The sequence below is a fragment of the Crocuta crocuta genome, unplaced genomic scaffold (genome assembly GCF_008692635.1).
Source record: "Crocuta crocuta isolate KB4526 unplaced genomic scaffold, BGI_CrCroc_1.0 scaffold619, whole genome shotgun sequence".
Taxonomy (NCBI): domain Eukaryota; kingdom Metazoa; phylum Chordata; class Mammalia; order Carnivora; family Hyaenidae; genus Crocuta; species Crocuta crocuta.
The window spans coordinates 1020895-1034297 of NW_027533395.1; the positions used below are offsets into that span (position 1 = coordinate 1020895).

The 13403-nt window shown below is 36.8% G+C and overlaps 1 protein-coding gene across 6 annotated transcripts in view; it reads left to right on the plus strand.

Annotated features, from left to right (window-relative positions):
• BTRC (beta-transducin repeat containing E3 ubiquitin protein ligase) overlaps nt 1-13403 on the plus strand; it is a 179450-nt gene that overhangs the window by 113658 nt on the left and 52389 nt on the right. The window lies entirely within an intron of this gene.

Genomic DNA, 13403 nt, shown 5'->3' on the forward strand with positions numbered 1-13403 from the left:
ATTTAGATATCAGCCATTTTGATTATTCCAGGACTAAGTAAAATTCCATATGGACTCTGTTTCTAGACTTTCACTTTCCATATATGCAAAATTATTGCTTTAATAGCTATTCAGGGATTTGTCACTGTTACAACATTTCCACCTTTAACTAACTACTTTAGTTTAGTCTATCTTTAGTATACACTAAGGCTCTCAGTTACTTGCTGTTATTTGAACCAGAGCTGGTAATCAGGTAGTCTCAATGCTTTACTAAAAGATCAAAGGACAGCAGCATTTTTTATTATTTTTATTTTGTTTCTTAAAACATGCAGTAGTCACTGGACCTACTTAATCAACTGAAATCTTATCATACCAACTATATACCCATTAGAAATGATCCATATAAGGAATGTCAGAATTTATTTAAAATTATAGTTTAAAAAGTGTCTCTTAGAGTGTCTTAGTAATTTGCTGTAAAATATGAAAATAATAAATTACATGTGTATATTTTTTCAGCCATTTAGTCACAACTAACAAGTGCTAATTGACCCTATTTTGTATCTGGCATTTGTACATTGAAATGGGGGACCAAAATTATTTGGGCCTCTAAAAATAATCTTTCTCCTTTTTGGCCACATTGCTCAGTTTCATCACAAGTGGGTGACTTCTGGCTAAACAAGGTAAAATCTTAGCATGAGCACCGATCCAAGGACAGGGTGACAATTTTAATGAGTTTCATTGAGAGCTGGCCAAGTGAGCATCTGTTCCTTTTGTTTTCTCCATACTTTGTAAGCCAGGATTTCTAAGCTATATAGTCATGTTGGTGTGTGTCTGTATGATGTGTTTTGTTTTGTTTTTCTCCCACCCTGTACTTCAGTGGTGCATGGTTAGAAATCTTCTGGCATCTGGCACAATGGCATAATTTCTTCTGTGCTCTTGGGTGAGGAAATAAGTTTGCTCATTGCTGCTCATCTGTCTGTTTCCTTTGCTCCCAGATGGTGACCCTCTCATCCCACTCTTGCTTATTTTAACATTTTTCTGACACTTATATCCTTTCATCGTCTCCTTAAATACCCTAATTTAATAATGATTTCTATCATTTCCTAATGGAACCCACCTAACTTTCTGGTTCCTTTTGTTGGCCCACATCCTGGCTTCTGGTTCATTGCTTCAGATTTGAGCTGAATAATTAGTTGGTCAATGGCAAATAAAAATACGTGGCAAAAAGTATGTCTTTCTTGTAACAGCCTCCAGTAGGTACCAATAACATGAGAATAAGGAAAGAGTTTACCTTTTTCTATTTACATATGTTATATGTATCCCATGATTCTGTGCTGTTTCTATTGGCCTCATTTATTGCTTGACCTTTGAAAGGTAATGACTTGCTATTATTTTTGTAGGTCTACAAGCTTGTCCTATTGCCTGCTCTTCACCTTTAGCCCTTAATTGAATAGTTTCACCCACTACAGTTGATATGGCTGCAGTGGTTTTTAACTTGGTACAGGTGTCTGTTGTTGATTCAGATAGTACTCCAGAGTGGCCTTGAATGTCCAACCATCTCCATGTGAGAGCACCTATAATATAGTGCTGTCAACCATGTTTTCCTCTAGCTCAAAGCAGCTAATTCTGATTAAGAGTGACTTTGAGTTGGGTGGAAATAGTCATTACTATTATTGAATATTGTTTATTATGAGTTTTAGAGAAGACATCAATACCAGTTATTCCCTGAAAAACAGCAAAGTTGTTATGTTCAGACCCTGTAGTACATAGTATGTGACTCTTCTTTGGCAGAAATCCCTTAAAACAAATGTTTTATAATAGGTCTACGAAAAAGGACCCATTCATCCTCTTTAGAATACAAGAAAACAAGACAGACTATAGCTAATCTAGGTTAATAATAATCTGAATCTCTAACTTGAAGAAATGAGACCTAGGAAAAGATTTAAAAATAAAAATGGGGTCATTTTATCAGTATAACTTAGTCTAAATAATATTTGGAGGCATTGAAATGTCTTTTATTTTCTTCCAAAGGCTTCCTTTCTTTCTAATTATAGCTCCGTAGTTCATGAGATTTGTTTGGAACATGATGAGCTCTGTATTTATTGTAGCTTTAAATGGACAGTCATTATTGACTGCCAACTTAGTCTTTAAAATCAATAATTACATTGTACCTAATTGTCAACCTTCATGATGGTTTTTAATTGGTAAAGAAAGCTAACTAGAAAAATGAAGAGCATTAATTTTTAATGTTATCTTGTTGGTGACTTTATATTTAAATATTACTGAAAATTTTGGTTTCAGGTTTTTCCTAATCTACTTTTTACACACACACTCTCGTGCGTGCGTGTGTGTACGTGCACGCGTGTGTGTCTGCATGCACAGAATTAAAATTGAGTTGTTTGAACACATCTACCTATTTCCTACCTAGGTGGGAGAAGTTCTGCCTCTTTATGTTTGGAAAATATAAACCTCTTCAGTAGTCCTTTGTAGATGTTCCGTATTGTAGTTGTTTGTTGTTACTGTTTTTTACTTGAGACTAATAATCTGTTTGCAACTGACTGAGACAGAAAAATGTGATGTTCCTTTCCACTCACTCCAGATTTTGATAGAAGACTTGTTTTATTTATTTCCAAAATTATATCCGCAGGAAACAAGCTGTTTAAATTCAGATTATGCTGAAGCAAAATGGTCCTGGTATGAGAAGCAACGTGCTGTTTTACGAGCACAGAGTCCCTTTTCTCATAACTGATTGATAGTAAATATTTTCCTGAAGAATTATTGCCAACCATGAACAGTGCAACTGTTTCACTTTTTTTCCGTGCTACTTGCTGTACCAGCCATTGTCGGTAATTAAGATCTACAATTCACAATGCAGACGTTTGCACTTCCTCTGGGTCTGCGCTATTTATAAGGCATTTCAGCTGTTCAGAGTTTCTTTTGAGTTTTAAACTACATGTTAACAGGCTTCTTTAAAATACTGTTCCACAAGTAGCATGTCAGATGGTCCATTCTTTGCACAGGCCTCTCTATTGGGTCTAAACATTAGCTTTGTGGAGAATATATTAACATTTAACCATATTGTTGAGGCCTGTAAGGTTGGAAAAATTCTGGAATATTAAGGTGTTACACATTAGGCATATTACTGTTTCAAAAGGGCAGGAATAAATTTCAGAAGTACTATTTTATCTTTCATTTTACAGATGTTCATATGATTTTAATGAGTGTTAATGGGAGCTATAGAGAGGTTCTGAGAAATACTAGTAAAGGGACATTTCCCAGCTCACTTTCAGATAATAATAGATTCAAGGACCATTGTTATAGTCAAGAGTGTGTGTGTTTGTCAGATTAAGGATGCAAGAATACACCTTGTAGATGTACGTGATATTTAGGAATACAGACACGGGACACCAAAATGGATCAGCAGATTGCACATTTGTTGTATAATCACCTTCAGGAACCTTAAGTAACATATGCCATTGGAGAGGAAACTGTAAACAGGAATCCTGGTCTGTATGAATTTGGTAAAATTAAAAGTCATTTTTAACCATTTCAAGAGAGTTAATTTCAAAAGAAAAAAAAAAAGCCCAGACCCCAGTGAGAATCTTCATGAAGTATGTATGCCCTTGAGTGAGAGAACTGCCTGCATAGTTTCCTTACTACCTGTACTCATTGCTAAACATACAGGAGAATGAAACAAGAAGCAGAAAGCTGTGAACAGAGTACGTGTAAAACTTTGCCATGAGTGGAGATGAGACTGGCTGTTAAAAGCCTGAAGTCAGCTGCGTTGATTCTGCATGTTGGATGCCAGCATCTTCCAGTTGAGCAGATCTGCAGAGAAAGTCAGACATGAGTTTCAGTGCTGATTCTTGATGGGCCCTTGAAGATAGAGCTTCAAAGCCTTTCCAAGGCAGGTTTATTGGCCAGAACCAAAAACTTTCTGTGGTTCTTTTGAACTACATTGTTTCTGTAAACTTATTTTCCTTACTGAACTCTTTATGAACCTTTTTTTAAGATAGCAGCATTGGTTCAACTGTTGGGAACCACTGGTATATCTGACCAAGGCACTTCAAGATGCTAGAACCTATTCACATTTCTGTCTAGCCAGGGAGCTAATATGATTAAGCTTGTCTTTGTGGATTGGTCTAGATTAGCAGGAGATGAGCCCAGTCAGTGTTTTCCTCAGTGCAAAAGAAAAGGTTGGGAACGAGAGGGGTGAAGGAAGAAAGTTCTTCATCAAGAACTGACTGCAGTATTGCCTGCTGATGCATGTCGGATCACCCGCACCGAGGGATCACATGGCTTCTCCAAAAGTCAAACGATCAATTCGCCTCGTTTTGGCTCTGTACTTAATGCACAAACAGTGCGATCTGCGGGGCTGTAATTGCATTGTTAGGGCCAAGGAACAAGCCTGTGCCTTTTCAGCAGACAGCTGGCAGGGAGAGAGGCATGTTGTTAGGAAAGAGAGAGGCAAGGCAAATAAAATTACTGCTAACGCTCAGAGATCGGCAGGAGTCCTACTTGCCTAATCTTACCGGTGGGAGCAAGCGGCTGTTGTAATCCAATTATAGCAGCATAAGCAATTTGTTAGACACTCCGCATAATGTAACAATTTCCCAATAAACTCTGACTTGTAATAACGTCGGCAAGAGTCCGCATAAATCTGCCCGAATGGTGGGGGCTGGAGCGTTCGGCTGGGGGCTTGTAATTGGCGCCATCAGCACGTTTTGCGGAGTGCAGTATGGTGCAGTCTTTTAGTGCAGGAATTTTAAGGAGAAAAGCATGGCACACGTTTCTTAAAGAAAGAAAAGTGGCCATTAAAAGGGGAGCAGCAAGAAGGGCATACTCTTGCCTTCACATTACCTAGGAATCTTAGTGTAGAAAGAAAACAGGAGGAAGCCATGTTTCCTTCAGTACTAAAGTGGGGGAGGGGGAAGAGTGTGTGGATTAAATTCCTTTATTTAAAAGGCATCAGTTTCCATTATTTATACCTGCTTTTTCCGGCCCCCCAATTGCTGTTCAGGCACCGTTTAGCTAACATTTTTACAAAATTGTTCACAGCCAGACAAGACTAAAAATGCCAAGTATAATCTGTTTTCTTCTAGAGTTTAGCATTTTCTTCACAACAGGAAAATATATTTTCTTTGTGCCCAAAATAAATCTTTTAAAGATCTTATTTCATTGAATATCAAACCTTTCTGTAGAGTTCTGCCTTCCGCTTTAAGAAACCATCTCTTACTGAAGGGTTTAAAATCCAGCTTGTTTGCTTTGCTGGCTTTACTACATTGCTTATTTCCTATTCCGCAATATATTGTGAATGTCTGTGATGCTAAGATTAGGAATCTTTCTTGTTGAATGCTTCCATTGTACAAAAATGCAGTTATTCTTATTTAAAACTATACCTGTATGATCATTATGGAAATAATTTTGATTCCTGAGTCATAAAATTTCTCCTTGGGAAAAATATTTGTTGTGTGGAACAGAATAGAACCTCCATTATTTATTGATTGATTAGCATTTGTAGTCAAGGAATCGAGTTTATACAAGGTATAGGAGGTGAGGAGTGCTCATAGATTTGAATTAATAGACAGATTTTCATGCTACTGAGTGTGTATTAAATGTTATATACTTTCTTATGCCAGCCCAACTCTTCATTGTTGTTAATTTGTGTCAAAACAGAGCTTCTGAAATAAGAACAGGATTATTCAAAATATCATGTTGTTCTGGGTATTATTACAATAAATATTTACTTTCAGAATAAACATTTCCTTCCACTGAAGCAACTGCTGCCTTGTTTGACTGGAGCTACATCAATAAACTGCAGTGCCTCTAATAAAGCCACTCAGTGTCTGGGTTTAACTAATGGCTGATTTTCATGGCTTTGACAGTGAGCTGTGTGCGTTATTTTCTCCTGATATTGTAAAAATAATGAGAGCAAATTAGAACAATCAGTTTACACAGATAGCTCCTGATTGGAGGCGATGGGCAATATGGCAGCAGGTAATCCATCTTCGGGCTCCTGTCACATTAACTTTAGTAGTGTGAAGAGATCAGGTGGGGTAAGCAGGGATCTTGCCCAATCAGAACACTGAAATTAATGAGAAGAGCTTTGTTCTGTGATCAACCTTTTAATTAGCAAGATTGGAAACGCAGGGAGTGAGGAAGGCAGCACCACAGTTGCACAATGCCAGGCACAGTTCCTGAAAGGGGAAAGAAAAAAATTAAAAGCTGTGAGTTTTATATCATACTTTTCTTGCTGTGTACAGGCATTGTGTTTCCATTCTGGAGCTCATTTACATACTTTAACATATACTGCCTACTTTCCAAAGTCACATCATAAGTACGGCTGATATGTTCGTGATCTATAGGCTGTAATTCTGTCAGGGGTCATTTAGGATTTTGATTACCAGTATACTTTCTTTGGCATTGCACATTGGGTTTTAACTTTTGATTTTTTTTTTTTAATTAAGTAAGCAAAGAATTTAAATTTTAAAAGGTCTGCTTTGTCTACTTTCCACCATTCAGCCCTTCCAATATATAGAGAGAGTTTTTCTTGCAAGTAGCATTAAGAGTTTTCTGGTCTGGAAAACTTTTGTCACTTTCAGTTGTTTGAAAGAGAAGTTCAGACCAGAAGCCAGGAAGCTATGGCATATTTAAATTGCGTTCCTTTCCTGATTCTGTTTATTAAGAAAATCACTGTTCCTGCCACCACCACCCCACCTTGCTGTGTGTGGACTTCTCAGTGTTGAGAGTGTTATTTCAATTTATATAATTAAGAATTGAATATCAATGAAGTATGGTGTTTATAGGAGGAGGGGGGGAATCTATGCAGCGACTGAGACTAAAGGCTGAGTCATCCATTTAAAGCTCAGTTACACTAAAATTGAAACCTTGTTAATTATCCCTATAATATTGGAAAATATGGCATAAAGCTGTGGAAGATATTAATGAGCTAGATTTTCTCTACCAAATCAGTGCCTGTTTTCTAGGCCTACTTTGACAGGCTTTATCTTTTGGGAAGATATAAGGTTTTCAGTATTTTAATCTTTATGCTTTTAGTTTCTTACTGTGAAGGCAGAAATATAATGTAGGTTATGTAAATGAATCCAGTTATCTTCCAAACATATATAAAATAAATGGGCTTTTTTATATTAACAATTAATTGACTTAGGCATTTATTTAAAGTACTAATACATATGGGCACGTCTGGGTGGCTCAGTCAGTTAAGCATCCAACTCTTGGGTTTCAGCTCAGGTCATGATCTCGCAGTTCATGTGTTTGGGCTCCACGCTGACAGTGCAGAGCCTGCTTAGGATTCTTTCTCTTTCCATCTCTCTGTGCCCTTCTCCTGCTCATTCTCTCTCTCAAAATAAATAAATAAACTTTAAAATAAAGTGCTAATACATAAGAGCCAGTTATCAGGTACCCTTCTGAGTACAGAATTCACAGTAAAGAGCCTATTGTATGAAATATTGAGGTTAAGTGTAACATGACCTTTCATCATCATAGTTAATAGGACTTTTTTCATAATATGTATAACTAATGGAGAGTCTAGCCTTGCAGCCCTGAGATATTTATAGAACGCAAGTCCCTGTTTATAATAGCCCTATGCAAAAACCATAGAATAAAGGCACTTCACTACCCATCTCCCTTCTTCTCTCCGNTGGAATTCTGTCAGAAACCTGATTTTTGGTTTTGTTTTTTGTTTTTTGATTGATTGCTTTTCCTGAAAATATTCTTATTCAGTATTTTAGGATCAGTGACTTAATTACGAAATAGTTTCTAGGACTTCCCCCCCCCTACACATTCTTTAAGAGAATGATGCTACTGTGGGCATATTAATGGGAATATTAAATTTTAAAGCCCACTTGTTAGAATTTTTCATGATATTTTTCTTTATTCCTTAATCTGGAAGAAAATTTTTTACTTACAGCTTTTATGGATTTTTGTGGCTGTTTATTCTTCTCTCTCCTAATTTGGCAGCTTCAGAAGCATGGGCTCATAAGCTGTCCAAGGATATGTTCTTAGTCATATGGTGTAAATAGATCACTTACACGGCTTGTGAAACCTGAGCTCTCCTTTTGAAGCTTTTAGTGCCCATGAGCTGAGGATCCACACGTGTAAAATCTTATTCTTGTGTCATGACTCCAGCTTATAAGGCAAATGAGCTATGAATTTAAATGAGTATTCTACTCATACCAACTTTGTACAAAATAAAATTGGTATTTTTCTCCTTTTTTCCTATGATTCTGGATTTCCATCTGACCTAGTGACCTTGCCAGTATTTGTTCTTGTTAGAGTTCTTTTCCAGTAAAGTTTGTTCTTCAAGATCAGTGTTAAAATAGACGAGGGCATTTTTGTTGTTGTTTATGTTAGTAATTACAGAAATGTCTAACTGGCTGAATGACCTAGAAACTCCTTTTTAGTTTCCTAACAGAGCTAGAATTACCAAGTCACCTTAAACTCTGCTAATTCCAAGTCTCATCAGTAGAGTTCACTGTAGAGAAACTTTCATTAGTCTAGTCCTTTGGCGTTCTCATGTGTGGGATCAGCTGCATCTCTGAGGCGATTATAATCCTTTGTGAGTTCCCCATCCACCCTATTGTGGTTTTGAGATATGTTCCTATTTAAAGAATTGGAAAATGTCCATTTTTTTCTCATGTATTTTCAGGATGGAAGACCTTTATCTTTTTTTTTTTTTTCCTTTCAGCTTTGTACTTGCTACTCAAAAGTTTGAGGAGGAGGAGTGTGTGTTAATATTTATTAAGCCCAACATTTAGGCACTATAGTGCTAGCTGTGTTATCTATTTCAATCCTTATGTGAACGTGATAAGATGGATGTGTATAACTCCTATTTTACAGATAAGGAACCTGAAACTTAGAGAAGTTAAGACTTTTCCCAAGTTTTCACATCTTCAAGTTGTAGGATCAAATTTTGAACTCATATCTCCCTGACTTGAGAATCCTTTCTATACTATACCAGGTTGCCTTTCAGATAGGATTTGGAGGCCCTGTATGTCTCTCCTGCCATTATAATTGGTCTCACACTTCAAAGCACCTATAGCTTTTCTCCATTTGATTTCTGTAACACTTTTGACATCTAGCAAATCTTATTTCTTCATCTCCCCTGCCTCCTTTACTGCTTGTAAAATATGTTGTTTTGACTGAACTGAGCCAAGTACAATATTCAGAAAATTTAACTATCTCTATTCTGGGCTACGTAGTCAATAATTCTACTATGTAACTTTAAATGCCTACTCAATAATAATCACTTACCTTGTAAACAAAGGTCTTTAAAGCATCTAAGATGACCTCATGGTTCCATGTTCCATTCATTGTTCTACATATAAAATGAGCAGGACAGTATAAGTCCAATACAGCCAGTTCAGGGTGGTGACTCACACCTTATTTAGAAGTTGTTTTGAGGGGCGCTGGAGTGGCTCAGTTGGTTAAGCGTCCGACTTCAGCTCAGGTCATGTTCTCGCACTTCATGAGTTTGAGCCCCACATCTGGCTCTGTGCTGACAGCTCAGAGCCTGGAACCTGCCTCAGATTCTGTGTCTCTCTCTCTGCCCCTTCCCCACTCATGCTCACTCTCGCTCGCTCTCTCTCTCTCAAAAATAAATAAACATTAAAAAAGAAGAAAAGTTGTTTTGGAATACAGATCTCATCCTACTGTGTCAGGATTTACATTTTAAGTATGTATTGGCAATCCTTTTTTACCAAAATTTGTTTTTCCTGATTCAGCTTGATAATTAATTTTGGCAATTAAAAATAACGTCCCTTAAGGCTTGAAAGCTCAGGCTCTGATTACATTTCAGTAAATATTTTTACATGTGTTTGTGTGCTTCTGGATAATTTGGTGATTACGAAGACACAGTGAGGATATCAGAATAGCTGGACCTTAAAATCCTGTTTCAGAGAGGAGAGAGGAAAGTTGGGAGAGGAATGATTTATTAAAAAGAAACAGGTTTATTGAAAGCAAATGAAAACAAAAAGCAAACAGGGGCACCTGGCTGGCTCAGTCAGTTAAACGTCCAATTTTTGATTTCTGCTCAGGTCATGATCTCCCTGTTTATGACATCGAGCCCTGCGTCAGTCTCTGTGCTGATAGCACAGAGCCTGCTTGGGGTTCTCGGTCTCCCGCTCTCTGTCTCTCCCCTGCTTGCGTGCACACGCTCTCTCTCAAAATAAAAAAAAAAGCAAAGAAACATGACTATTAGCATGTGCACACCCATAAAATCTCCCTGCATATTCTCTAATAGAAAAAAGTTTTTGGTAGTTATGGTTGACATAAATTTCGTGCTCAGACTTACAAAAGCATGTAAGAAGTACTTGCTCACACAGGGCACAAAGACCATGACAAACAGGAATGTTGAAATATTTCTAAAAGAATGAACTAAATTACGTTTTATATGTCAGACATCACTTCTATAACTTTATACACATTTTCTTGGAATATCTAATGGCATAAGAAATTTAATTGTAAAGATTTTTTTTAAACCTGAGAGCAAGCCAAAAGGGAAACATACAGAGAAAACTGGGTTTAAAGAGAGATGGTTCCTACAGTGTTAACTATGGAGTGTGTAGCGTGACTCTGTAATGGAATATCATGGCAGGGGGTATAATACTGTAAATAAGATGAATATGCCACTTGTGGATTAATGGGCAACCTAAAGAGTGGCTTTATTTACATCTATGTGTGAGGTTCTTTTTCAGTTTGTGTATTTTCTGTTATTCTTGTGATGGGAATACTTAACAACCTGACAGTTTAATTAGGGAACTTAAAAAACTATCCATTTCCTTGAATCCTTGCTTTATATATATTTTTGTAAGATTAATGTAGTGTCATTTTTAGAGTTTAAAATCGATAGTTGGAGGAGTTTTTCTTAACTTTTTCTTTGAGCAACCCTTAAAGGAAAGAAGTAGGTTCTGAATGAAGTCCAAGAAACACAGCTGTCTTTTATATTTCATTATGAACAATAAGGAGTAGGTATAGGCTCTACGTGTATCCAAATCACAGTAGATTTCATTTGCACTTTTGTGAATATAGGATGCTCTTGAAAGGTTTGGCTACTGAGTACATCTAGACTGGGACACTAATAGGAGCTATTATCTCAACATTTTAACACAAGAACATGCAATAAGGGTAAATTCTAAGTGAGAGCTTCTTTTTAAAAAAATTTTTAAATGTTTATTTATTTGAGAGAGAGAGAGAGAGAGAGACCGGGGCGGGGGGGGGGGGGGGCACAGAGAGAGGGAGACACAGAATTTGAAGTAGGTTCCAAGCTCTGAGCTGGCGGCACAGAGCCCAATGTGGGACTAGAACTCACGAACCATGAGATCACGACCTGAGCTGAAGTTAGACACTTAACTGGGTAAACGATCCAGGTGCCCCTAAGTGAGAGCTTTTTTAAACCAATTTTTTAGTCAACCCTTTAGGTTGTTGTTGATTGCCAAGTAATACTATTATTTATTAGTGCTCTTAAAACTTCAAACATTTGAGATTAGATTATTTACTCCCCGCTTCCCCCAATTGAAAATGTGTAATACAGGTTATTTTTTTAAGGCAAATGGTATGCAAAAGTAAATTGCCTTCATTGTAGAATTTGAATGGAACTGATTTTCACTTGCAGAAGGTAGATTCTCAAATTACATTTGTTGAGTCTAGTTGACTTGTAAACAAAATAAATTGTGAAATGCACTCTTTAAAATATTAAGATTGTGTTATCGAATTTGATGGCCTGTTGCACCATTACTTTTATTGAATGTTTGTAGTGGGTCTGACACTGTGTTATGGATACTACCCTCTCGCTTAAAACCTCACAATAATCTCATTAAACATACAACCCCATTTTACATACAAATACAGTAGAACTCAGAGAAATCAAGCACCTTGCCTAGGTTATGTTGCAGAACTAGAATTTGAACCCAGACTGCCCCCTTAGCCATGTACTTTCAACTATTGTGGTTTGTGAATTTTAGTACATAGAAGTAAGGGTGCAGTGGGGAGGTTACCTAAAAAGTTCTCTATGGTGCCTATTAGCTGTTAACAATTTATGAACAAGTAGCCAGGATTTGGAAAACACAGAAGTATGGAAATTGGTTGTATAAAAGTATGATACAGTAGTACATTTTAGGTTTGTAATCTTTTCTTATACTTACAGTATTTTCCTTTTCAGCATTCCATGTGAGATGCTAAAAATTAAAAATACCTCAATTAGCAACCACAAAAAAGTAAAACTGTTAATTGAACCTTGTAATGTCCTCTTGCTTGTCTGTTAGGCTTTTCTTTGCAGGGTTTGATTGTGTGTAATAAAACTGTTGCTTAATTAATGCCAGGGTTCTGAAGCCTTTGGATGCCACAAAAGAGGGTGAAGTAGAGAAACCAAGAGGCAGCATCAAATAGCTTTTCTGTCATGTTAATTTAGATCTGTCATTCTTGTCCTAGTTCATGATATACAGCTCCCAACAGATACGAGGTGAATTGAAAGAGAAGCAGTAGTGAATCCTGTCTTAGGAAAAACACGAGTCATGACTGAGGCTCTCAGTGGGTTAATGAATAACTGTTTTCAGACAATATTTCACCCCTAGTTGGAGCTGCCCTTGGAATGAATGTGGCTGTGTTGATGTGACCAGGAGACACGATGCAAAACCAAACTAGTTGGTGACGTGGCACCATGACTTTGTGATCTGTGCAGGAAAGATCCACAACTGATGTCCCTAGTGGACTGTCATTGGCAGAAAGGTGATTGTATGTAACCAGAGCATGAGAGAGAGGACATCCCACTGACTTGTATTAATTTTTATTTAGAATGTTAAAATACAAAATGGTTTTTTTCCCTTAATTATAGACTTACTTTTTGAAGAATCCATATGCTTACAAAGAAAAAAAAAAAACAGGTTGATAGGATATGTTTGTTTTATATCATAACTAAAAACATTTTTTTTCTTAATTTTAGAATGCAGAGTAACAAAGAACCCATAATAGTCTTCAGTAAAATGAATTTGCCTTGAAAGTGACTCTATATTCTCTTCCTTTTCATTATTTTATTCTCCCTCCTTGATTCAATGAACTTATTAGCTGGTTTTATATTTGTATTTTAACAAGAGTGTTGAAAACCACTGTTTCTTTCAGGGTGGGGAAGATTTGAAATCCAATAATGAAAAATGACGTCTCTTTCGTTTCTGGCTGCATTCCTAGATGGTTGTATGTATCATAATCATTGAACTTTTAGAGTCTCCTCAAAATCTGTCTGGATTGCATAGGATTACAACATATCTAAATAATACTTTCTGGCAATATTTAAACATGAAGGAGACGGTGCTAAGTGGAACCACTGGTATCATAATTTCCAGTGGTTAAGGTGTCTGTCAAGCTTCCATTTGAACAGGTCTCTATTGTCCAGGGGGTTCTTTAATGCTAAT